Here is a 25,341-nt window from a genome sequence, read left to right as displayed (position 1 = left end):
ACCCCTGCTTCTTTTTCATTGGGTGGTTGCATCCTTGAGGTCTCTCCGGTGCAAGATGATGAGGTCTCCTCACCCAAGCTCCTTGTGGGGCAGCAACATTAGGAACATGATCGAGGGGACGGGCTGTGTGCTGATGGCATTTAGGAGGTGCCCAGTGACGGGGTGGGCATGCTGAAGCACTGTGCGTGGCAGGGGGTAAGTGAGAAACAGCTGCTGGAGCCAGAGTTTGTTTGTGGGACAGCAAAAAAACCTCCTATTCTTTCTTCTTAGACTCACAGCAAGCCTGCATATCTGCCACCACTGAGCCAAAAAGTCAGTCAGGAGACACAGGAGCATCAAGGAACAATAGATGGTCCTTATCCATCGTCTTGGAGAGGTTAAGCCATAGATTGCATTGAGTTGCCACAGTAGAGAAACAGAGAACTGAGCTCTAACTACTTGCGCCTGGGAATTGTAGATTTTATCAAGAAGCTGGGCTGAGACCCTTGGCTGTCTGAGGGGCAGTTGAGGTGCTGAATTCAACCCCAAATTCGTCTCAGGGGACAAATAGGCAGCTAGAGACTGTTCCACTTTAGGGCAATCCAAAAAGCCTCTGTTCACAGCATCCTCCATATATAAAAACGCATTAAACCCTGCAACAGGCACTTGTGCAGAAAAGGGTTTATCCCAAGTTTTGTCACTTCAAGGAGACAGTCCTCAAATGCCAGGACAATAATTTTAGAAGAGGATGAGGACTAAGGAAGAAAGTTCCCATCCAGTCTGTTGGCGGCCTGTATCAGGGGAGCCGCAGGCCATTCAATGTGGTTAGCCGCGTGATGGCAAACTGCGACAAAAAGGTCGCCGGCTGTGAACGGGTCCTTCTGAACGGCAGGATGAGCACTGGGGAGGAAGTCCTTGCCATTTTCATCGTCCTCCTCAGAGTCATTATTGTCTTCCTCAGAGGGCTCATCCTTCTCGGCGTGAGGAGGACTGAGCTGTGGGGTCAGTTGTGCCACCCATTCAGCTGTTTGAGCCTCGTCCTTTTCCCGGATCACCAAATCCGAAAGGAGTCGGTCTGATCCAGGACAATCAGATGCCTCAACTCAGCTGGAATAACTCACATCGCTTCTGCAGGGTTCATAAATCAAAGCAGTAGCAGTCCAGGCACGAAACCGGGTCCTGTAGCGCCACACGTGCGTGTTCCAGTCCGAGACAGGAAGCACAAATGTGATGCTCTCGATATTGTTTCCAAACGCATTCAGGCAAGACCACACATTGCGACGTGCTTTATGCATGATAGTACTCATGTCCATTGAGTGCAAGTGTCCCTATAAACAACACATACTCCTACATAGCGAGCAGCAAGCTGAAGCGGCCAAACAACTAGCAGTTAACGTGAGTCTGAGAGGAAAATGTATTTTCTCCGCACGGTCCTCAAGCAAGCTGAAGCGGCCGAGGTACCTACTAGCAATGCTAGTTGTGAGATTTATAATAAATGATCCTGAAGGACAAGCCATCAAAAATGTGTTGAAATCGACCACAGGATACCACAATGCTCATGAAGTCGAACACAAACTCTTCTTCCTCAAGCAGTTAAATTGCAGTATTTTGGCCAATCCAAATAACAAATCCAAGTAGAACTTGTAGAGCAAGTCTTGAAGAGCAAAATTCTGAAGAGGAATTGAGCTGCTGCCTGATTTTATTCGGGAGGGCAGGGCTCCCATTGTCAGCAGCCAATTCCTGCTGCCTAAAGGCATGTTTAAAAAGGCTTCAAGAGCAGTTGTTCGAGGATGCACCTTTCCCATAGAGTGGTCTGTGTCAAAACGACTTGATTGAAAGAGAACATCTAGGTGAATGTGAAGACCTCGGGATGAACGAAACACAGCCCTTGCGGTTTGGTAATTGCACCACATCATATCATGATTTAATAAATAAATAGTCTTACTGTATGTGTGCAGCACTGTTCTCTGTAATGTATTACACACACTCACAGCACATGAGTCTAATGAGCTGAACGTGTCATATTTGCAGCGATCTAGTTTCACTAATTGCACATTTGCGTAATTCCAAATGTGGATGATGAATATAAATAGTCTGGTTCATTTTAAGAGGACTCGAGTGTGAACACCCTTTCTTGAACAGTATTTCAATTGGCAGTAGAGCATGTATGGCCATGACTTAATTTTAGTAAAAAAAAAAAAATAATAAAACACTTTTTTTTAATGCTAATTATCATATTGCAGTTCAAATCAGTCACAATATTTTTCAAAATAATCGCAAGTACATTTTTTGTCCAAATCATTAAGTCGAAGACTTTTTAAAAATTCACCAATTAATTTTGTTTTCCACAAAAGTAAGAAAGTCCTAAAGGTTCAGAGAAACATCAAGGTGAGAAAATTATAAAATGTAATTTTTTTTTTTTTGTGAACTATCCCTTTAAAGTTACTATCAATCACCATTAGATGATATTGGCAGGTACGAGATTTGATTGTTTTCTTTAATTAATGACAAAGTTTTGTTGTAGGATGTTAAGGGGGTTCAAAGCCAAGCTAATTGTGCAGTTATTCATAAATTAACTTTGTTGTGAGTGAAAATGAAATTGGCACAGGGCATTTGGCCTGAGCGTTAAGTACACGTCCATGTCAAGGCACACTGACTTACAGGCTCTAAACAGACCATTAACGATTGAGTAGAAACAAATACATATTTGTAATTGCATTCATGATGAATTTACAGGCTTTTTGACAGCCCGGTCGTTAATGTAGTGACGATCCATCAGCTGCAGTGTGTTGAGTGACTGCAGCTCTTCACCCCACAATTAATCTCCATCATAACAGTCTTCCAGCACCCGAGGAGAGGCTTGTTAAATTAAAAACTGCACTAAATCAAAGGGGTATTGATCTTGTCGGATAAAAGCCTTATTGACAAGGCACCCATTCGTCACAATGTGACAATATTATGGGGTATAAAAAGAACAGAACACCAAGCATGATTAGACAAGTGTGGATAATTTATGATGATCCAGCCAAGCAGGGATATAAAAAGGCAACACAAACTCAACATGTGCGAAAGGTAAACCTCAGAAAAGAAAACTCACAGAGGACACATTTGAAAGAATTTGATTTATAGCTGTAGTAAAACATAGTCATACAAAACAGGACAATAATATTAGTGCTTACAATAAATGAAACTTTTTTTTTTACAGCTGACAGAATAATTTTTCATTTGAATTTTTACAGAAAGTCAATAGACACCCAGCACTGACAGTACAGCAACAGTAAAGCATTTTTTATTATTCTTGTTGGTGCAATTTATTTAATGCTTTTTACTGCATCACATCTATTTAAAGGGACAGTTCAATTAAAAATTAAAATTCAGTCATGACAAAAGATTTTCATTTGAAAATAAAAGGAGGTGTTAGGCAGAATGTCAACATTAGTCGACATTCACTCTCATCTTTTTTCCAAACAATGAAAGTGAATGGTGACTGTCTGAGGCTAACATTCTGCCTAACATCTCCTATTATTTTCCAAGGAGGAAAGAATGTCATACGGGTTTGGAACAACATTAAGGTAAGCAAATGACAGAATTTTATTTTTTGGGTGAACTAATCCTTTAAGAGAAATACACACAGACAGATTAACAGGTTGCCTGTCTTAGAGTCACAACATCTCAGTGCTAGTTAACACCTCATTTACGTACGGCTGTCTATGGGGCATTGTCAGCAGTTACTATTAAAAGCCCTTACTTACATGCTTGCTTGCTTTTCCACCCAAATTTACAGCATCTAAAAGATGAGATCCCAGCAATTTAGCAATTCCATCAGGTCATACTCTTATGGACTAGAAAGGAACGAGGGTTGCAGACTCAAGAAGCATGACATTAAATAGGCTTTTCAATCACCCCAGCAGCCAAAAGACAATCAACGAGAATCTGAGCAAAGCTCATTGTGCCATTGCGCCATGTACAGACAGCTTCCTCCAACTACTCGGGCACAAGAGAGGGACTTAATTGGGTTATGACATGAGAAATACATTTTTCCTTGAAGAGTTCTTTGTACTATGAAAACATACTGTAAGCTTCAGAACTCAAAACCTTCTACCCAATGGAAAATAGCCTTTATTGAAACCAAGATGCAAATATGCCTTATTCTCTACTTCCGCGACTTTGTGACATCACACAAGGGGCTCAATAATGCATTACATAAGGTGCATGATATACTGGAGGCCAATATATTTATTGGCTGATAACCGGGAAAATCTAAAAATAACTAGGAAAATCTAAATATTATTAATTCACACGATATTATCACTGATATTTTTGCCGATAATATGTGATGCTGTATTTGCTTGTGGCTGAGAATCTCTGACTGCCTGTGGCTTCTTTCTTTCAGGCAGGGACTCGGATAGCCGCAACCGGCAGTGTGCGTGTGCATACATGTCTGTTTACAACAAGTAACAGCCAAGCCATTGTCGCACTGAGAGGATTATTTCAACATCTTTTGCACCTTGTTACATTGTTTCAGGATGGTGTTAATGGGGATCATCTGCTGTAAGTAACCACATGCCATTTCCCATATTCTGTTTATGTTTCATGAGGCAAACAAACACGTGACAAAAACATGTATGTATGTTCAATAAGATTTCCTGATTTGATTAAATTCCATTTCACAAGCTCTAGATTCGATGTTATTTCAAATTTTATTTAATAAAATTTTTTAAGCTTTTTAAAATGCACAAATTCCATTTATTCCATCAATAAATATGATGTCTTAATATAATATATGATAAATTGCAGATATTATATTGCATATATATATATATATATATATATATATATATATATATATATATATATATATATATATACATATATATTGTTACGTTAATTGTTTACATGCATAATTTGCACTATTTGCATAATCTTAGCATCTGGAGCCTTTTGAATTCGACACCAAATTTTTAATTTAAGATACTACGTGAATTCAATTTAAATTTAATCAACACCTTATTTCTATTGGACTAGTTATTATATTCTGACTGTACAGTGATGTGTAATTAAAAAAAAAAAAAAAAAAAAAGTTATTTTTTGGCGCATGCAGAGTGTTGTTTGTTTTCCTCGTCAGTGTGGAATAGAATGTCAGGGCTGTCCAGCCGTTTGAGAGGTTTGACTTCCTCTACAGAGCTTTAAAGGTGCTATATGTAAGATTTACAACAAGCGTTTGAAATGGGTACTGCAGTCCAAATTCAAAATATTGGAGAGTTGTCTGCCCCACCCCAGACTCAAAGCTCATACGGGTTGCCAGAATGTTGACATGCAAATTAGCCAATGCAGCATCCGTTTTAAAGGATTTCTGGGCTTTATGCTGTCTACATCTTCCAAAGGCATCTCCAATATTTATCCTTGTTTTACTACGCCTCTGGTCATGGTGTTTTTAGATGGATGGCGAGGCTTTTTAGGTCGGGTGGAATCTGTTATCTCCGATCCAGTTCGTTTGCTGGCTTCCATGGCTGCAGCACGCAGTGTTGTTTGCCTCCAAACTTGTTTAAATCTGGCAACCTGGCAGTATCGAAATACTATTGGTGAGTGGGCAGTGGGCGGGATCACACAGGCCAAAACATAAACAGAAATTCTGGCCTGGAATGGAAACTTCAAAGAAGAATATACTGGCTGTAGCATTGTTATCGGAGAAGCCAGTATTTCAACTCAGCATGTTTCCTAATTCTCTAATGACATATTATGGTCATTTTATGATTTAGTACAGTAAAAATATTACATATAGCACCTTTAAACTAGAAATTTCAAGAATTCAAAAGGGTCTTAAGTTTATTAGTTTGCACCACAATATCAAGTTAAGCCATATATTTTGTTCTATATACACTACCGGTCAAAAGTTTTGAAACACTTGACTGAAATGTTTCTCATGATCTTAAAAATCTTTTGATCTGAAGGCGTATGCTTAAATGTTTGAAATGAGTTTTGTAGACAAAAATATAATTGTACCACCATATTAATTTATTTCATTATAAAACTAAAATGTAATTAAAAAAAACAAGTTTTTGAAATTGATGACTTGGACCAAATAATAAAGAAAAGCGGCCAATAAGTGCCCAACATAAATGGGAACTCCTTCAATACTGTTTAAAAAGCATCCCAGGGTGATACCTCAAGAAGTTGGTTGAGAAAATGTCAAGAGTACAAGTCTGCAAATTCTAGGCAAAGAGTGACTACTTTGAAGATGCAAAAATAAAACACAGTTTTGATTTATTTTGGATTTTGTTTAGTCACAACATAATTCCCATAGTTCCATTTATGTTATTCCATAGTTTTGATGACTTTACTATTATTCTAAAATGTGAAAAAAAAAATAAAAAAAAAAAAAAATAAAAAAATTATATATATATATATATATATATAATAAAGAAATATAGCTGCGAGCAGCAATTAATGGGGTTCAAGCGGTTTAAGGCCTTTAAGCACATGCGTAAAAAGGCATTATGTTTTATTTAGCAAGCATATAACCACCTAGATCATAGATAGAATAGACCATTTACAGCCAATACAGGCAATTTACTAAGGAAATACATGGTTTTCAAAGCTTTTTAAAGCTCATAGCGCCACCTATGGTCCGATCTCCATAAAAGTCTGCATGCTTGTTTAGAATCATATGCCGCATGTGCTCACCTAATTTCGCCCATTTTCTAAATGACACTGTTATAGCTACCCAAAGGGTAAATTAAAAAATATTTTTCTTTATAATTATTGACCTAGAGAGTCCAGAGAATTGTACTGCATTGGTTTTATTGAGGTTGAGCGAAAAACCTAGGACTAGTTCACAAAAGTAGGTTTTTTACATAATCGTGAATATTTAATGAACGATTTGATTTACAGCTGTGGTTCTTGAGGCAAAGTTGTTCAGTATGAGGAGATCTAACAAATTATATGAATTATAGCTGTGTCCCAATTCAGAGGGTGCATCCTTCAAAAGTCGCATTCGAGGGCCGATTGCATAACTGCTGCACGACATAGGCTGTCCCAATTCGAAGGCTCCTTCAAATGCGGCCTCCAAATGCGTCCTTCGTTTCCCATGAAATGAAGGATACAACAGATGGATCTTCACGGCCTTGCCTACCCCAGAATGCGCCAGTGACGACAGGATTTTTTTTTTAGAGAAATTGCCGAATTACACTTTTAAACGTAAGTATTGGGTTTCAACTTACTCAAATATCTAATGATACAAATGTTAAAAAAAAAAAAAAAAAACTTTAAAGTGGTTCAAATGTTGACATATCTTACTAAGATGCGATTATATGTAGTTTATACTTTTTATTATATACAGAAATGGACCATGGTGAAAATATTTAGACAGTTTGTGAACCCTGTTTTGTTTTCTGACAGTTTAATATAACTTTCAGAAAAGTCCAGTACAAACGTTAGTCACTCGGCAGCTTTCACAGTTGTTAGGTGACAAGAACAGTCCTCCATAGGCTAGACTGTCCCATTTAACAATGCTCAGTCTGACCTTTGCGGCCTTCGAAGGTGTGGCCTTTGAAGTCCGAGTCCTTCGAAGGATGCAGCTTTTGAATTGGGACACAGCAATTGTGCGTGTGTGTGAAACACCAAGTGATTACAGAGGCGTAAAACTCGTTAGCGCCATCCATTGGCCGATATCTTTCAAATTTCTCACAGACCTCTAGGGCCAGGAGTCGAACAGGCCCCCAGAGTTTTGTGCCGATCGGCCTCCGTTAACCTTGTCTAATAGGTGCTCAAAATTCATTGGCCGATGGTGGCCATGTTTTTTGAGATACGCCACTGTCCTCATAGACAGTCATGGCACCTTGGACAAAGACACTGCATGCTGATTTTCAACTCAATCAGACTAACGGTTGCATAGTTAGAGCTGTTTTCATGTTTTTTTTCCCTGTTACAGCACCACCAAGTGGCCAAACTCTGCGTTTTTTTTACCGTGACATCAGATTGAGCTCATACACATGTTCAAAGGTTGGTGAAAATATCTCATTTCGTTCGGGTGTTATAGCCATTTTAGTAAAAAATGGCCCGCCCTTTTCGAACGTTTTGGCACCCCTTAGCGACCGTGAGTCGAAATGTCAACTTTTTTTTGATAATTATTGATAATCAGACTCCAGAGTATATTTCTGCACTGGTTCAGTTCCGATTGGGTGAAAAACCTAGGACTAGTTCGCAAAAGTAGGTTTTGAACATTATCTGAAATATGTACTGAACGGTTTGACAGACACCAATGCTTCTTGAGGCAAAGTTGTTTAGAATGAGAAGAGCTATCAGGTGATAAATATTACTTGTGTTTTTTCACAACACTGCATTATATACAACCATTAACACCTACAAAAATCGTGATAGCACCACCTAGTGGCCGATTTTTTTCAACTCTGCACAACCCTCTCAGACCAAGAGTCAAATAGGTCCACCAAGTTTCGCTCCGATCGGTCATTGTTAACCTTGTGTAATAGCTGCTGAAATTTGATTGGCCGATGGCGGCCATGTTTTTCAACATACGTGAATGTCCATACAGACAATGATGGCAGCTGAGACAAAGACAATATATGCAAATTTTTCATGTCAATAGGATTAACGGTTTCATAGTTACAGCCAATTTCATGTTTTTTGGTATTATAGCACCACCATGTGGCAAAACCGCACCAACTTTCCTGGGCGACCAAAGATTGACCTCTTACATAAGCATGCCAATTTTGGTGAAGATATCTAATTTCCTTCAAGAGTTATAGCCATTTACGTAAAATTGGCCATTCCTACTTCCAATGTTTTCGCATACCGTAGCTAGCTCGAGTTGAAAGTTAAATTTTTTTTGGATAAATTTTGATATTGAGACTCCATAGAATTGTTTGGCACTGGTTTGGTTCCGATAAGACGAAAAACCTAGGACTAGTTCGCAAAAGTAGGTTTTATGAAAAATCCAAGATGGTGGAAATTTTTTATTGCCGGAAATGAAATCGGAGATATACATTTTGTTTGTACATTTATACACTTAAGTCTATGACAAACGGTCTAGGAGTTATGAGCAGTTTCGCATTTTTGATCACTGTAGCGCCCCCTATTGACCAATTTGGCCGAGTCAGTGTTCTGAGTAGCCAGCAATACTACTACCATCTGACAAAATTTAAAGTCTCTAGGCCTTACGGTTTGCTCTGCCCGATCAGTTTTATGGTGGAATAATAATAATAATAATAATAATAATAAAAATCGTAACAATTTCAATAGGGTTTCAGCGCTAAGCGCTGAGAAACCAAATATGCCTGGCTTACGTATTTGGAGACTTGAACATTTAACATTTCAAATAATGGCCCTGACGTCAATGAACCGCTTTCAGAGTGTTACAACATTAAATCTGCATATGCGGACACCATACAAATGAATGGGTTGAGCCATACACTGAAAACTATCTGTTGCAAAATTGTCTGTGATTTCTCTTATAAAACAGCAATTTTTTCATAGTAATCTCCCCACACCGTTCACTCCAAAAGGATTGTTTAGTGTAAAACATGTTGAAGATTGGCAGACAGATGGTAAACTAATTAAGTGATGAACTGTTTCCTCACAAAAGCAGTTTATTCAGGGTACTGAAGCATATAGACATCCTCTATAGACACCCATTCAAAAAGAACGGCCTCTGGTCTTCTCACAAGTGTACCGCTGCATTATGCTTTGTGTTGCTAACCCTTGGGTAGAGGGGTTCTGCCTTTACCTCATAAAACAGATACAGAGCTTACGGCCATCTTAACAGGTCATACACAATTTATAATCCCACATAGTCAAGCTCTACAATGTGATTTCTGCAAGTTTATCCATCATTTTATCTACAAACACAAACTTGATTATCATTCATGTTCATTAAAACAATATGGAAATCACATTCAAGGTGAACGATTCATAAAAACAGTTTGTCAAGTAAGAGAGAGAGCAGCACTTCTCTTGTTTATGTGGCAGCTCCCTCAGGTCTGTTCTCCCACTAGAATGAGCAACAGACTGAAGTCACACACACACACACACACACACACACACACACACATACTGAGGCAATTAAAACCCTAAAACAAATCTCAATAGAGAGGTCAAGTGAAGGTGGGGTTAGAAAAGATGCAAAACAAAGGAGATTTGAAAAATGAGCATAGGAGGTGGCAGTGGGGGAGAGATTGGGGCATGAAAGTGGGGGAAAAAAGGTGCAAGAAATAGAGTTCATTCCTAGTAATAAACATCAGTGAAGCAATTTCATTTACAGGCAGAAAAAAAAACCTCACTCCATTCCCTGCTGCATCTTATACCCCCCCCCCAAATATATATATATATATATATATATATATATATATCAGTATATATTTTATATTTTCCTCGATGGCTCTCACACCCTAATCAGACTAGACAGAATGAAAGATTCATAGAGAGGGAAACATACATCCAATCTGGAAAAAATGCCTATGTACACCAACTGCACAAAAGCAACTATGATGTTCTTGTGAACAAGGACATATGCAGAGACAAAAATTCTTGGCGAGTAAAGCCTAGGGTACACTACTTGACTCAAGCTCGTCTCCTTTGTTGTTTCGAGTCGGTGGCTGGTCTGCGCTGAGAAGTCTCGAATCACACAACGAACGGTCTTGTTGTGTGCACAGTCCAGCAACAGGCCGAGATGAGTCCCAGACGCTACGACAGTTTTTAAAACTGACATCTAGACATCTTGTGCGCACTAGGGATGGGCATTTTGGGCATTTGGATCATTCGTCGAGTACTCGAGGGGCAATGACATGTACATAATTGTATAAATAACTATATGTCTGACAAACATCTTTGGTTGCGGCATTGCGTCTTGTTGTTCCAGTGTATCGTCTATGCATTATTATAGGATGTTATAAAATAATCTGTTACAAAACATACAAAAGATTGCATAATCAAAATATAATGCATCATATTTTGTCATTATGTGAAGATTCCCTCAACAACGCATTGTTGTTGTTGTGGTGATTCATGAAGCGCTCCATTCAACTCAGAGAGTCGAAATTTCCACCTTTCAACTGGGGAAATTGTAACGGAATGACACAATATGTCGAACTTCTAACTTGGAAACTCGTGCGGAAATCTTCAACTCCCATTTCGTCGAGATGCAGGTGCGTGTTACTTCACGGAGGGCAGGGAGGTTTACAATCAGTGACAAACATTCACTTTTATTAAACAATATCCATTAACGGGTCAAAGTTCTTACATTAAATGATAAAACGTGCTTAGCAAACGTTTTGCAGAGACAGGTGTTCAAAACAAGGTTAATTACACTCTCGTTTGATTATCGTAAGGATAGCATTGCAGCATCGCAAATCAGTTTGGTTGCTGAGAAGTCTCTGACAATCAATGTACCCATCAAAATCACAACGTAATCAATCTCAAAATTAAAAATAAGCTCCATCTTTGCACGTTTGTGTTTAGTTGTCAGGTAATTGTCACTAAATTTCGAATTAAGTGAAAAGTCACATCATTCATGATCATCATCGATCATCGTTTTCATGATCGATCATTGCTGCCATGTCCAAGTACCCGAGTACTCATGCCCATCCGTAGTGCGCACTGTCCTGACAAGTGAAAGACGGACAATGAGCCACAGCCAATGAAATACAGAGAAAGCACAAGAGGAGGGCAAGTTATTAGGAAGCAGAAGACAAAAAATAATTAGAAAAAAAAAATAAAAAATACAACTTCACCCACATCTCCCTACCCTGTCTTTACTATTTTCAGCTGTTTTTATTTTTTCCCTTTGCAAATGGTGCCAACAAGCACGAAAACGTGCGAGAGCCGTTCTTTGTTTGCTGACATGTTATCAAGAATAAACTGCAGGAGTTTGTGAATTAATTTCATTATCTTAATTTTAAGATGCATTTTGGGTGATCCTATAGAAATGGGACAATGCTAAAGGCAGCTATAACTGCTGGTTTTTCTACAGTTACGTGCAGATTTAAGGGAAATAAGCATAAAATGTGAAAATTTTAAAAAGCAAATGCATGAACATGCACAATAGGGACAGACAGATATGAGAAGCATGCACATTAGAAGCTCAGTTACAGGTACTGCACTAAAATAACTCTATAACTCTAATAAATAATTCTGCTCTAAATGTCATGTTTGGGAATATTAAGAGAAACTGTGCTCTGGTTTTTAGTGCTTTCTTTCTCGTCTTTTATTTTTTGTGCTTTATTTATCATTTAGTAAAACACAGATGTAATGATTGATGTATGTCCTCATGAAATCAGAGACTCTCTCCACGAAAACTAACACAAGTGGTCAAAAAGAGATGACCAGATATTACGATATTACGGTGATGTCTTGCTTGTACATTTGTGATCGGATCACCCAAAATGCATCTTAATACCAGTGTACACACGGCCTCAGTCGGGGGACGAATGGTCATGTAGCTGATACACTACAGTCCTGAAGTTTTCGCACCAGCACGACGAAAAATAGGACTGAGAGTCGCAGTTTACAATGTGCTGAAGTGTGGGGTCCATTAAGAAAGAGTAATGAGAGCCAGCCCTCAGACACATTCACAGGAAATCATCTCACACTTCATCTCCCCAGCTCTGTGTTCAAGAGTAATGAAGATGTTTCAGCTTCAGATGAAAGAAAGAAGCAGGGAAAGTGGGAGGAGTAACAGAAAGGCACTGACAGAGGAGCACTCGATAAAATATGGTCAGTTATCAGATGTGCACTTGAAAGGGTCCCATACTTTACTTACATTAGGCTGCCAGACTTTGTTCCTGTGAGTACGGATTGGACAGGAACATCTTAATATCTTATTTGGATGAGTCTGGAAGCATTCAGAAACCAAACACATTGTTCAAAACAGTTAGAAACCGAATCTCCTTGAAGATGGCAGAGCACGGCTTCATTTCTTCTGGCCCCATGTCAACCACAGACGATATTAAAAACACAGAGCAGGCCAAACAGCAGCAACAAAAGCAACATCAAGTGTCTCAAAAGGAGAAAGACCTCTTTGTTTGACCCTGTGGACACATATCCAGGGCCCCAGCACTTCTTTGTTGTCCTGTAAATGGCCCGTGTGATCCGGCGGCCCCTCCTCCGGTCAGGCCCTCTCCCAGTGGAAAAGCAACCCTCACCATCACAGTGGATTTTGGGAACTAAGACAAGCTGGGAGTTTAAGTGTCACAGTAGGGGAGATGTGTGGAGCCTGTCATAGTCTCACAGGGAAATGGCACTCATCTGTAAAACTTCGATGGCTCTCGAAGTGGCTTTGCATAAATTCTCCCACTATCTCTGCGCTGCCTCCCTGGGACTCTCCGTCTCTTCTCACAGTCTTACTCACTCTCACTCTGAAACGAAGTCATGTGACACCTTAGCAGCTGCTACAAGACTGCTTACCTGCTGAGTGTCTCTACTTAAAGACATCTTAGGAATTTCAGCAACTTTCTCTCCCACACCCTCTCCCTCTCCCTCCATAATTATTCTCTTCTGCAGGCCTTGTGGTAGAGCTATGGCTTTTTATAACAAGTGAGTGGGGTTGGTAACTGAGAACTTGTTCCATTAAAAAAAAAAAACAAAAAAAAAACAGAACCAAATGATGTTCATAACTTTGGGTTCTGTAAACAGATCTTGATCATGCATTTTTTCACCAATGTGGATACAACATTGTGCTAAAATACTTGGAATGTGCTAATAGAGTTGCGTGATATACCGGTACTAACGAAATATCACAATACCAAAAAATTAAAACACATACGATATCATGTTGTTAATTTTGGTACCATATAAAAGTATGCTGCCATTAGCAAAATGTATTGTAATGTGAGAGTTTTGAGATGAAATCAAAGTCCATTTGAAAATAATAATATAAAGGCCTCTATATGGCCAAGTGTGATCATTAAACAACAGAAGGATGTCATTTAATTAAATAATATACAGTCACATGCGCTGCGCGCCACAGGCGCCTCTCTGCCAAGTCATCTCCTTCACTCACACACACACACACACAGGCACACACACTACTAATGTTTGATTTTCATGCAGTGTCCCCAATAGTATTCATCTGCAGAGCCACAGATGTTTAGTGTTTAGTGTATACACGGCTGTGAATTCAGCTTGCGATTTGCGGGAACCTTTATGTAACGAACGAACCCTTCACATACAGGAAGATCTTCAAAGATCTCTCAAAATAAAAGTCCTGCTGAAATAAGAGCTCTCTTCAACTGACTGTGTGAAATTGAAGACATTACGACAGATAAAGTATTACTTCTGTATAAAAATTTAATATTCAAAGCAGTCGCAATAATACCCATAGTAACAATAATATAATATTAAATGGTTATATTATTAGTATTATTATCTGTAAGCAATATTACATAGGCAAGAGTACTGAATTTCAGCATGCTGTGATTCAGCCATGGCAGCTTTTTGCCTCAGGTAATCAGACTGTTTTCATTTAATGTTGTCATTAATAATGTAAAGCTCTGTTGTGCATCTTACTACCAAAAAAATTAAAAATAAAAATAAATAAATAAATAAATTATACATATATATATATATATATATACACACATACATATACATATACATATATATGTATATATATACACACACATATACATATACACACATACACACACATATATATATATATATATATATATATATACACACACACACACACACACACACACACACATATATATATATATATATATATATATATATACACAGGTGCATCTCAATAAATTAGAATGTCATGGAAAAGTTCATTTATTTCAGTAATTCAACTCAAATTGTGAAACTCATGTATTAAATAAATTCAATGCACACAGACTGAAGTAGTTTAAGTCTTTGGTTCTTTTAATTGTGATGATTTTGGCTCACATTTAACAAAAACCCACCAATTCACTATCTCAAAAAATTAGAATATGGTGACATGCCAATCAGCTAATCAACTCAAAACACCTGCAAAGATTTCCTGAGCCTTCAAAATGGTCTCTCAGTTTGGTTCACTAGGCTACACAGTCATGGGGAAGACTGCTGATCTGACAGTTGTCCAGAAGACGATCATTGACACCCTTCACAAGGAGGGTAAGCCACAAACATTCATTGCCAAAGAAGCTGGCTGTTCACAGAGTGCTGTATCCAAGCATGTTAACAGAAAGTTGAGTGGAAGGAAAAAGTGTGGAAGAAAAAGATGCACAACCAACCGAGAGAACCGCAGCCTTATGAGGATTGTCAAGCGAAATCGATTCAAGAATTTGGGTGAACTTCACAAGGAATGGACTGAGGCTGGGGTCAAGGCATCAAGAGCCACCACACACAGACGGTGTCAAGGAATTTGGCTACAGTTGTCGTATTCCTCTTGTTAAGCCACTCCTGAACCACAGACAACGTCAGAGGTGTCTTACCTGGGCTAAGGAGAAGAACTGGACTGTTGCCCAGTGGTCCAAAGTCCTCTTTTCAGATGAGAGCAAGTTTTGTATTTCATTTGGAAACCAAGGTCCTAGAGTCTGGAGGAAGGGTGGAGAAGCTCATAGCCCAAGTTGCTTGAAGTCCAGTGTTAAGTTTCCACAGTCTGTGATGATTTGGGGTGCAATGTCATCTGCTGGTGTTGGTCCATTGTGTTTTTTGAAAACCAAAGTCACTGCACCCGTTTACCAAGAAATTTTGGAGCACTTCAGGCTTCCTTCTGCTGACCAGCTTTTTAAAGATGCTGATTTCATTTTCCAGCAGGATTTGGCACCTGCCCACACTGCCAAAAGCACCAAAAGTTGGTTAAATGACCATGGTGTTGGTGTGCTTGACTGGCCAGCAAACTCACCAGACCTGAACCCCATAGAGAATCTATGGGGTATTGTCAAGAGGAAAATGAGAAACAAGAGACCAAAAAATGCAGATGAGCTGAAGGCCACTGTCAAAGAAACCTGGGCTTCCATACCACCTCGGCAGTGCCACAAACTGATCACCTCCATGCCACGCCAAACTGAGGCAGTAATTAAAGCAAAAGGAGCCCCTACCAAGTATTGAGTACATATACAGTAAATGAACATACTTTCCAGAAGGCCAACAATTCACTAAAAATGTTTTTTTTATTGGTCTTATGATGTATTCTAATTTTTTGAGATAGTGAATTGGTGGGTTTTTGTTAAATGTGAGCCAAAATCATCACAATTAAAAGAACCAAAGACTTAAACTACTTCAGTCTGTGTGCATTGAATTTATTTAATACACGAGTTTCACAATTTGAGTTGAATTACTGAAATAAATGAACTTTTCCATGACATTCTAATTTATTGAGATGCACCTGTATGTACCATTTTTAAAGAAAACATGAGTGAGCAGGCAAAACACATTGCTTTTATTTCTTATGGGATTCATATTCAACTGAAGGTTATAACAGAATGGCACAATCATAAAACAAAACATGGCAACAAAGAAAAGAAAAATGAAATGACCCGTTCAAAAGTCTGCATACCCTTAGTTCTTAATACTGTGTATTGCCCCCTTTAGCATCAATGACAGTGTGCAGTCTTTTGTAATAGTTATCTATGAGGCCCCAGATTCATGCAGGTGGAATAGCTGCCCATTCGTCTTGGCAAAATGCCTCCAGGTCATGCAAAGTCTTTGGTCGTCTTGCATGAACCACACGTCTGAGATGTACCCAGAGTGGCTCGATGATATTAAGGTCAGGAGACTGTGATGGCCACTCCAGAACCTTCACCTTTTTCTGCTGTAACCACTGGAGGGTCAACTTGGCCTTGTGCTTATGGTCATTGTCGTGCTGGAAAGTTCAAAAGCGTCCCATGCACAGCTTTCGTGCAGAAGAATGAAAATTGTCTGCCAGTATTTTCTGATAACATGTTGCATTCATCTTGCCATCAATTTTCACAAGATTCCCCGTGCCTTTAGAGCTCACACACCCCCAAAACAGCAGTGAGCCACCACCACGCTTCACAGTGGGGATGGTATTCTTTTCACTATAGGCCTTGTTGACCCCTCTCCAAACATAGCGCTTATGGTTGTGACCATAAAGCTCTATTTTGGTCTCGTCACTCCAAATTACAGTGTGCCAGAAGCCGTGAGGCGTGTCAAGGTGTTGTCGGGCATATTGTAACCAGGCTTTCTTGTGGCATTGGCGCAGTAAAGGCTTCTTTCTGGCAACTCGACCATGCAGCTAATTTTTGTTCAAGTATTGTCATATTGTGCTCCTTGAAACATCCACACCGTCTTTTTCCAGAGCAGCCTGTATTTCTCATGTGGTTACCTGTGGGTTTTTCTTTGTATCCCGAACAATTCTTCTGGCAGTTGTGGCTGAAATCTTTCTTGGTCTACCTGACCTTGGCTTTGTATCAAGAGATCCCCGAATTTTTCACTTCTTAATTAGTGATTGAACAGTACTGACTGGCATTTTCAAGGCTTTAGATATCTTTTTATAACCTTTTCCATCTTTATAAAGTTCCATTACCTTGTTACGCAGGTCTTTTGATAGTTCTTTTCTGCTCCCCATGGCTCAGTATCTAGCCTGCTCAGTGCATCCACATGAGAGCTAACAAACTCATTGACTATTTATACACAGACACTAATTACAATTTAAAAAGCCACAGGTGTGGGAAATTAACCTTTAATTGCCATTTAAACCTGTGTGTGTGTCACCTTGTGTGTCTGTAACAAGGCCAAACATTCAAGGGTATGTAAACTTTTGATCAGGGCCATTTGGGTGATTTCTGTTCTCATTATGATTTAAAAAGGAGCCAAACAACTATGTGATAATAAATTACAGTTTTTTTGCATGATCAGTCACATTTTCAAAATCAATGCCAAAATTTCGAAATTTCTGCCAGGGTATGCAAACTTTTGAGCACAACTGTATGTATGTATGTATTAGGGCTGCTCGATTTTGGCAAAAATCATAATCACGATTATTTTGTTCAATATTGAGATCATGATTATTTAACATGATAACTTACTGACTTTGGAAACATCAAACTTTTTTTTATTTATTTTTTTACTTGTCTTATTAACAGTGGATTTCTTTGAACTTGAAATGTAAACTGCATTGGGTAGGGGAGAAGGCTATTGTCATATGATAATTATTTTATGTTACGTATGGTAGTCAAATAAAGAAAAGCCTCTATCGTCATAATTTACAGCAGGGGTGCTCACACGTCTATGGAATGAGATCTACTTCTTCATCATGTTATTGCAGCAAGATCTACCATGTACAATAAAGGCTATACATTATCGCAATACCAAAATTTCAGTGGTTGGTAGTGAAATTTGATGATTCAGCTTCAAAAACACAAATAACAACACACAATTATGGAAGAATGGCTTCTTAAGTAATTATTCAAGACTAGTAAACAGTCTATGAATAGAAATAGATTAAAAATAATAGAACAAAAAATACAGTTCTTTTTTAACAGCTTTAAAATTTTTAACAGCAGTAAGCTATCAAGTATTCAACTAAACATTCAGAATGAAATGCAACATAAAACTACAACTGGTCTTTACTGTTTGATTATAATACATTAATACTTTTTAAAGCTACTAAAGTTACTCAGTCAAGAGCAGTGAGTGTTTTCTCATTTTCTTGTTATGGTTGTTTGATTATTATAATGACACACTAGACGGCTGCAGGTCTATTAGCTTACATTTACACTTACAAATCCACTTTTTTTCTCAGCTGTTTAAATTAACTTCAGACATCACTCTGTGTTTACATGATTAACTCACCAAGACGAGAGTTTTGGCAGAATTTTGAAATGTATTTTACTGTTCAGGTGCGCAGTAGCACGAGCATTTTCGGAACACGCGCATGTTCAGCACACACACATACACCGCCTGCCAATCAAACAGGGCGCAGCAGTTTTTAGATCGCTAACAAATTCTAAATTTACGTGCTCTGGATTACTTTCAACAGCAGAATAAGAATATGAAATCTCTAATAAGTGACAGGCCTAGGCTATCAAAAATATAGGCAGTTATTTTTTCGTTATTGACGTTTTAATCAGTCTGCTTGTCCAGTCGGACAAGTAAAATTCTCTCTCACTTGCCCCTTCAAAAATCCACTTGTCCCGGACAAGCGTTAGAGTCGAGCCCTGATTAAATATTGTATTCAACATTCTCCGATAACACATTTTTTTCTGCAGTATAGCTAAAGTAAATGTATGTTGTTTTAAAGGAGTTTTAGATATTATTTTAGAAAACAAGCCAAAAAAGACTAAATCAAAAATGTATTTTGTTCCAGTGTATAACGGGCTAAGACTCTCTCACCTTTATGTTCACTTCGATCCATCTTTAACTCACAAAAAACAAACTTTCTCTTCTTAATAGAGCTGCGTATCGCCGATTTTCTTCATGATAAGATACACACAGTGAACGCGACACATATATTATGATTCACTATGTCGCGAGCCATAACGTTATAATCTAGCTGCAGTAAACATACGCGAGTGATTAGCATCCCCGTGCCAGAGTGTGCATCAGCCGAGAGAAGATTCAATCTCTTCCCTGGTCACTTCACGCAACTCATAGACATGGTGCTGACCGCACAGAGAAATGCCAGTTTCTGAGTTTATTTTCATAACTCACATCCTGATTATTTGAACTTTAATAAAGGATGCTTTAAAGATGTAAGATCGGGTGTTTCATTGCGTAACGGAATGTGGCACAATAATCGTTTTATATAGATTATCTTGTTTTCATAATCGTTGGAAGCCAAATTCATAATTGAAAATAAAATTATATATATATATACATATACACACACACACACACACTGGCAGCCAAAAGTTTGGAATAAAGTTTGGAATAATAACCTTTTTTATTTTGATTTTCTGTTTCAAAAGTGGCTTTTTCTTTGCAATTCTTCCCATAAGACCTGCTCCCCTGAGTCTTCTCTTTACTGTTGTACATGAAACTGGTGTTGAGCGGGTAGAATTCAATGAAGCTGTCAGCTGAGGACATGTGAGGCATCTGTTTCTCAAACTAGAGGCTCTGATGTACTTATCCTCTTGTTTAGTTGTACATCTAGCCTTCCACATCTCTTTGTGTCCTTGTTAGAGCCAATTGTCCTTTGTCTTTGAAGACTGTAGTGTACACCTTTGCATGAAATCTTCAGTTTTTTGTCAATTTCAAGCATTGTATAGCCTTCATTCCTCAAAACAAATACTGACTGACGAGTTTCTAGAGAAAGCTTTTTCTTTTCTTTTTTTTTTTTTTTTTTGCCATTTTTGACCTAATATTGACCTTAAGACATGCCAGTCTATTGCATACTGTGGCAACTCAAAAACAAACACAAAGACAATGTTAAGCTTCATTTAACAAACCAAACAGCTTTCAACTGCGTTTGATATAATGGCAAGTGATTTTCTAGTACCAAATTAGCAATGTATCATGATTACGTGTTGGAGTGATGGCTGCTGGAAATGGGGCCTGTCTAGATTTGATCAAAAATGACTTTTTTTTCAAATAGTGATGGTGCTGTATTTTTACATCAGTAATGTCCTGACTATACTTTGTGATCAGTTGAATGCCACTTTGGTGAATTCAAGTACTAGTTTATGTGTATATATATTAGTTGAAAAGTATTATATTTTCATTTGATTAAAGCAATATGTATTTGATTAAACACAATTTGATCATAAAATTTAATTAAAATATTTAACATGGAATCCAGAAAAATTAAAACAGAAAAGGCATAATTTGTATCTATTAGACTTTATTCAGTTCTTTTTGTCAATAATTTTCTGTATAATTTCACCAAAAATTTGTTAGAGTATCGAGTTAGTATTGATACTGAGGTACCAGGGCTGGTATCAAACCGAAGCCAAAAATTTTATATCGGAGCAACCCTATGTGCTAACAATCATCGGCAATGCAATATTGCTACTAAATCACCAGTGTGATTTACACCTACCAGTGTGGTCCGATTCATGAAAAAATGACTCTTATGAGCCAGTTCACTTGAATCTACATCGCGCAACACAGTGCGTCGAGTGTAGTTCCATTCCCGAATGAATGACTCTTATGAAGTGGTTCTTTTAAATCTACAGCGCTTCCCATCAAATGAATACATTTTTTCAGCCCGTTCTTTTTAGTTTATGGAAAAACGTAATTTCGTCATGTCTGACTTGAAATGACAAAAGAATTCAAGGGAGCTAATTACTCGATGGTTGTTGATATTGAAATATTATGTTAAAAGATACACATCGAGTTGTAATTAATATTTAATTGAAGTGGTATTTCATAAAATTTAATTATCACTTATTTGCAATAATCTTTTCTGTTAAAATATTAAATGATCTCATCATTTGGTAACAGAATGCTGAGGGCAGTAGCCTAAATCCAATAGAATTTTGTTTCTTAATTCCAAGATTCCTCTGTCAAAAAAAGAATTGTTTAATGGAACCCTTTAGGAATTAGAATCAATTTAGAAAGGAACTTTAAAAATTGATTACAAATCCTCACACTTGACACGTTCGCTCTGCTCATGTGCACACACTCTACGAATGCGTCAAATGCAAGGAAATGCAATCAAGCTTTAAATCGTGATCATGCCAAGGAGTCTGCAGATGTCAAGATTTATAGTTATAGTTTGGTCTGTTCTCACCCAAAAATTATTGTATGCAGGGTTTGAAAATAACTTTTTAGCTTACTGGCCACTGTGGCAAGTAGTGTTCCAAGGTCACTATTTTCACTAGCCAAAATTATCCACCCCACAAAAAATGATAAAGGTAATTGGAGACTGTAACACCATGCATTAGACTGGACATTTTATTTAAATGAGAATGATGTTATTTTAGCAGGACACAAGCCTAATGACTCTTCTTTAGAATATCTGAAGGCAAATATGGCCAGTTAGAACAGGAGTAGGATAGAACAGGAGGATTAATGTCCAACATTTGCCCACAATTCACAGAAGTTTAAACCCATTTATTCTAAATTGTACTTGCCTATATGAGAGTTTACCATTGTTTAACAGTGGCATTTGTAAATATAAGGCCATTACCACAGGTAAGACCATGGATGGATCTTCATTACTGTGGTTAGGTTTATGTAGATAGTCTTTATTAAAAAATAAACTGTAGTATTTGCTATGAAAAAACTAATAGCATAAACACATTTATCTTTAACTATAACTTTTACAGTTTAATAAAAATAATATGAAATAGATTCACCCTAATAGATTTAATATGAAATTAGTAAGGATGATGGATGTGTATTTTAAAATCTGATGATGTTTTTGACTCCTCTTTACCTCGTCAATGTGGTTTATAATGTAAAAGTTTCTGGCAGTTTGAGAGGTTTTGTGGTCTCGGCCGGCCGCTATGATATAGAGTGAAGCCCAGCTGAATCACGCAAGTTTTGGACAGTCTGCGCGAAAACACGCTTAATTCGCCCAGCAGAGACGCGCATATAAGTTATGAGAGGCATACTCAGTGCTTATAAAGCGCTGAACGTGTGACGAAAACAATTACATTTGCTTTGGCTGCGACCTGAGTCACCTGACATTCACAGTATTTCCAATACAGGAAAAACTCTGAAAATGCCAAGAGTGGCTAGTAAGCGTGAAGTTACCCACCAATGCCCACTTTTACCCACATTTGGTGGGTTGGCAGGTGTTAATTTCAAACCCTGATTGTATCGCTTCGGAAGAACCACTGAAGTTGCACTTATTACCTTAATAGTACCTTTAGCCCATGTCATTTTTGGAGCTTGAAAGTGTTGGACCCCAGACAGACATCATATATAATTCAAAATATTTTAGTTTGTGTTCTGCTGGAGGAAGAAAGTCATATGAGTTTAAGACGGCATAAGGTTCAGTAAATTATGAGAGAATGAGCCTTTTTGGGTAAAATGGTTATATTAAAAATTTGCTGTGAAGCATGTAAGGACTCTCTGGGAGACACTGGCTCTCTCAGAGTCACTCCAGCTAGGCTGCAAAACCAGCACAAAAGCCCTGGAGCTCTACAAATTAAGAAGGAAAGGAGTTCCTCTTAAAGCTGAGGCTGGATGCATCACTCCTGATGCATAAACAACTTTGATCCCTGACACTTTAAACAGCCGCATTAAGGCTGAGATTCCAAACTTCTTCCTCAAGAGAATGAAGCAGCCTTCCCTCAGCTGAAGACGTGGCATTGCACAAACAAAACCAACAGACGTTCGGTCAGATGGCTGTGGGCTTGCGCCTGATTGCTGGGGTATGTGTGCGATTATTCACCGATGACGAGCTCAAGAGTTTGGATGGGCTAATGTTTCAGTGACAGCACTGAGCAGGCCTACAATCAACCCACCAGCCGGGGCAAATTGTTACTCATGGCAGCCTTCTGCCGATTACCGAGATACAAACCCCAAAACACACAAAGGCACAGGTGCATCTAATAACCTCTGACCCTCAAGTCAGTCGTGAGAGCCAGAGTGCATCTTTCAGCTGTCAGCAGAAAGATAAGCACCATATCCTCTGCACCTTGTTTGCTTATGAAAGGAACTCACATGGAATATTTATCAGCTGATGCTTGAAATCAAAAGCCTTTTGTGCTAAGAGTGCTTCAAAAAGCCTTGGCGATATCACAGCATCTCTATAAGGGTGATATGAGGATAAGGACAAAATGGATTGCAGTGGAAAAAGGCTTCCTGGGAGCAGACAGAAAGAGAGGAGGATAAGAGGGGAGGATTATTCATTCATATCTGAACTTTGCATAAGCGCAAGACATTATTTGCTAATTAAAGGCTTTGCTTTCATATCAGGATTTATAATTCATAAATTATGAGAAGAAACTGTCACAGTGGAGGGGGAAATCAAAGAAAGAGAGTGAGAGAGAGAGTGAGAGAGGGACTAGGAGATGAAGGAAGCTGTTCCATTTCTTGTGCAGATAAAGGCCTAGTTGATGATGATGATCTTCAGTGTGCATCTGGAATTGTCTTTCCTTCAGTCTTTCCAATGCGGCAAATACATTACCAAGCCTGGGGCAGACACCACACAAATCAAATGCTTGAAACAAAACCCCACAAGCACAGAAGAACTGTCTAAAATTCATATTCTTTTGTCACAGTGGAAAGGCATCTCTACACAGAGGCTACAAAAACAACAGTTGGGTGTGTTCTAACATGTCTTTTTTTATATCTTGTACTTAATGCACAAGGCAGCACAGAGCTGGTGGGAAAGAGGTGCAAGACAATTCACTATTGAGAACAAAGGGATGTCAAACAGTTGAAACTAAAATAAAAAATGTCTGTCAGAACGTCTTTCTACAATATTGCCTGTACAGAATACAGACTCAATTCGGTACCCAAGCGATGTCTGATTGACAGGCGGCTAGTTTCGAAACCTTGAACTACATGTGTTTGTGTGCACATGCTCTGAGAAGAGTGCTGCATCAACTAGGTTATGGCTAGATGACTTTAATACATTTTTTACATGGCTCACTGGAATACTCAATTCTGATTGGTCAATGGCGCCATCTAGCAGTCTGATATGTCTGAGTAACAACTGCACATACAGGGGATCAAGTCATACCAGACTGGTTTTTCAGGTATTGTCATCTTTCCTAATTCTCATACCACTGTGCGATCTGTACGCTAATAAAATAATTTCAATTCATATCAATGTTTCATGTCCATTTATTTATTTGTTTGGCACAAAGTCTTGTAATAAGCTGATAATGTGCAGTCAGACAGTCATTTTCACAAAATAAACACCACCAAAACTCCAAAACAAACCGGAGGTGCAAATCAGCTGTTCATGTGATTTCTTTCTTCTCAAATAATAACAGGCTAATTTCAAAGCAAATCAATATTTAATGTCCATTTATTCATTTGGTTATTAGCCATGTAATAAGTGGGATAATGTACAGTCAGCCAGTTGTTTTCACAAAATAAACCCAGACAGGGTGATGCAAGACCTCTTGGCTGTGCTTCACATTGGGGTCCTGATCACCCTGTTGGGTTTTATTTTGCAATAACAACTGGCACACTGTCCCTTACTTATTAATAAGCTCTCTACAATCGAACATGCAGATAAAGTTATGCCTAATTAAAAAAAAAAAAAGAAACCAACTTCAATAAAGGCCAATTTCTCAGTGAAACTCCAACAGCATTGAAGACCCATGAAATCAAAATAAAATTTTGGGCCATTTCTTTTTGCTTTAAGCCCATCTACACTCACTGAGCACATTATTAGGAATACCAGTACACCTACTTATTTATGCGATTATCTAATCAGCCAATCATGTGGCAGCAGAGCAAATCATACAATCATGCAGATACGGGTTCAGGAGCTTCAGTTAATGTTCACATCAACCATCAGAATGGGGAAAAAATGTGATCTCAGTGATTTCG

General features: G+C 38.3%; 1 protein-coding gene across 2 annotated transcripts in view; it reads right to left on the bottom strand.

Annotated features, from left to right (window-relative positions):
• LOC127416399 (D-glucuronyl C5-epimerase B) overlaps positions 1-25,341 on the bottom strand; it is a 101,401-nt gene that overhangs the window by 54,423 nt on the left and 21,637 nt on the right. Inside the window, exon 2 of one of the 2 annotated variants that reach the window (XM_051655755.1) lies at positions 12,752-12,823. The exons of the other annotated variant lie outside the window; for it this stretch is intronic. The gene's annotated coding sequence lies outside the window, so the exon portion shown is untranslated. The remainder of the gene's footprint in view (positions 1-12,751; positions 12,824-25,341) is intronic. 2 annotated transcript variants of the gene reach the window in all.

This window comes from Myxocyprinus asiaticus, chromosome 2, assembly GCF_019703515.2.
Source record: "Myxocyprinus asiaticus isolate MX2 ecotype Aquarium Trade chromosome 2, UBuf_Myxa_2, whole genome shotgun sequence".
Classification (NCBI taxonomy): domain Eukaryota; kingdom Metazoa; phylum Chordata; class Actinopteri; order Cypriniformes; family Catostomidae; genus Myxocyprinus; species Myxocyprinus asiaticus.
Note: the sequence above shows the minus strand (reverse complement) of the source record. Positions and strands in the feature narration are given on the sequence as shown.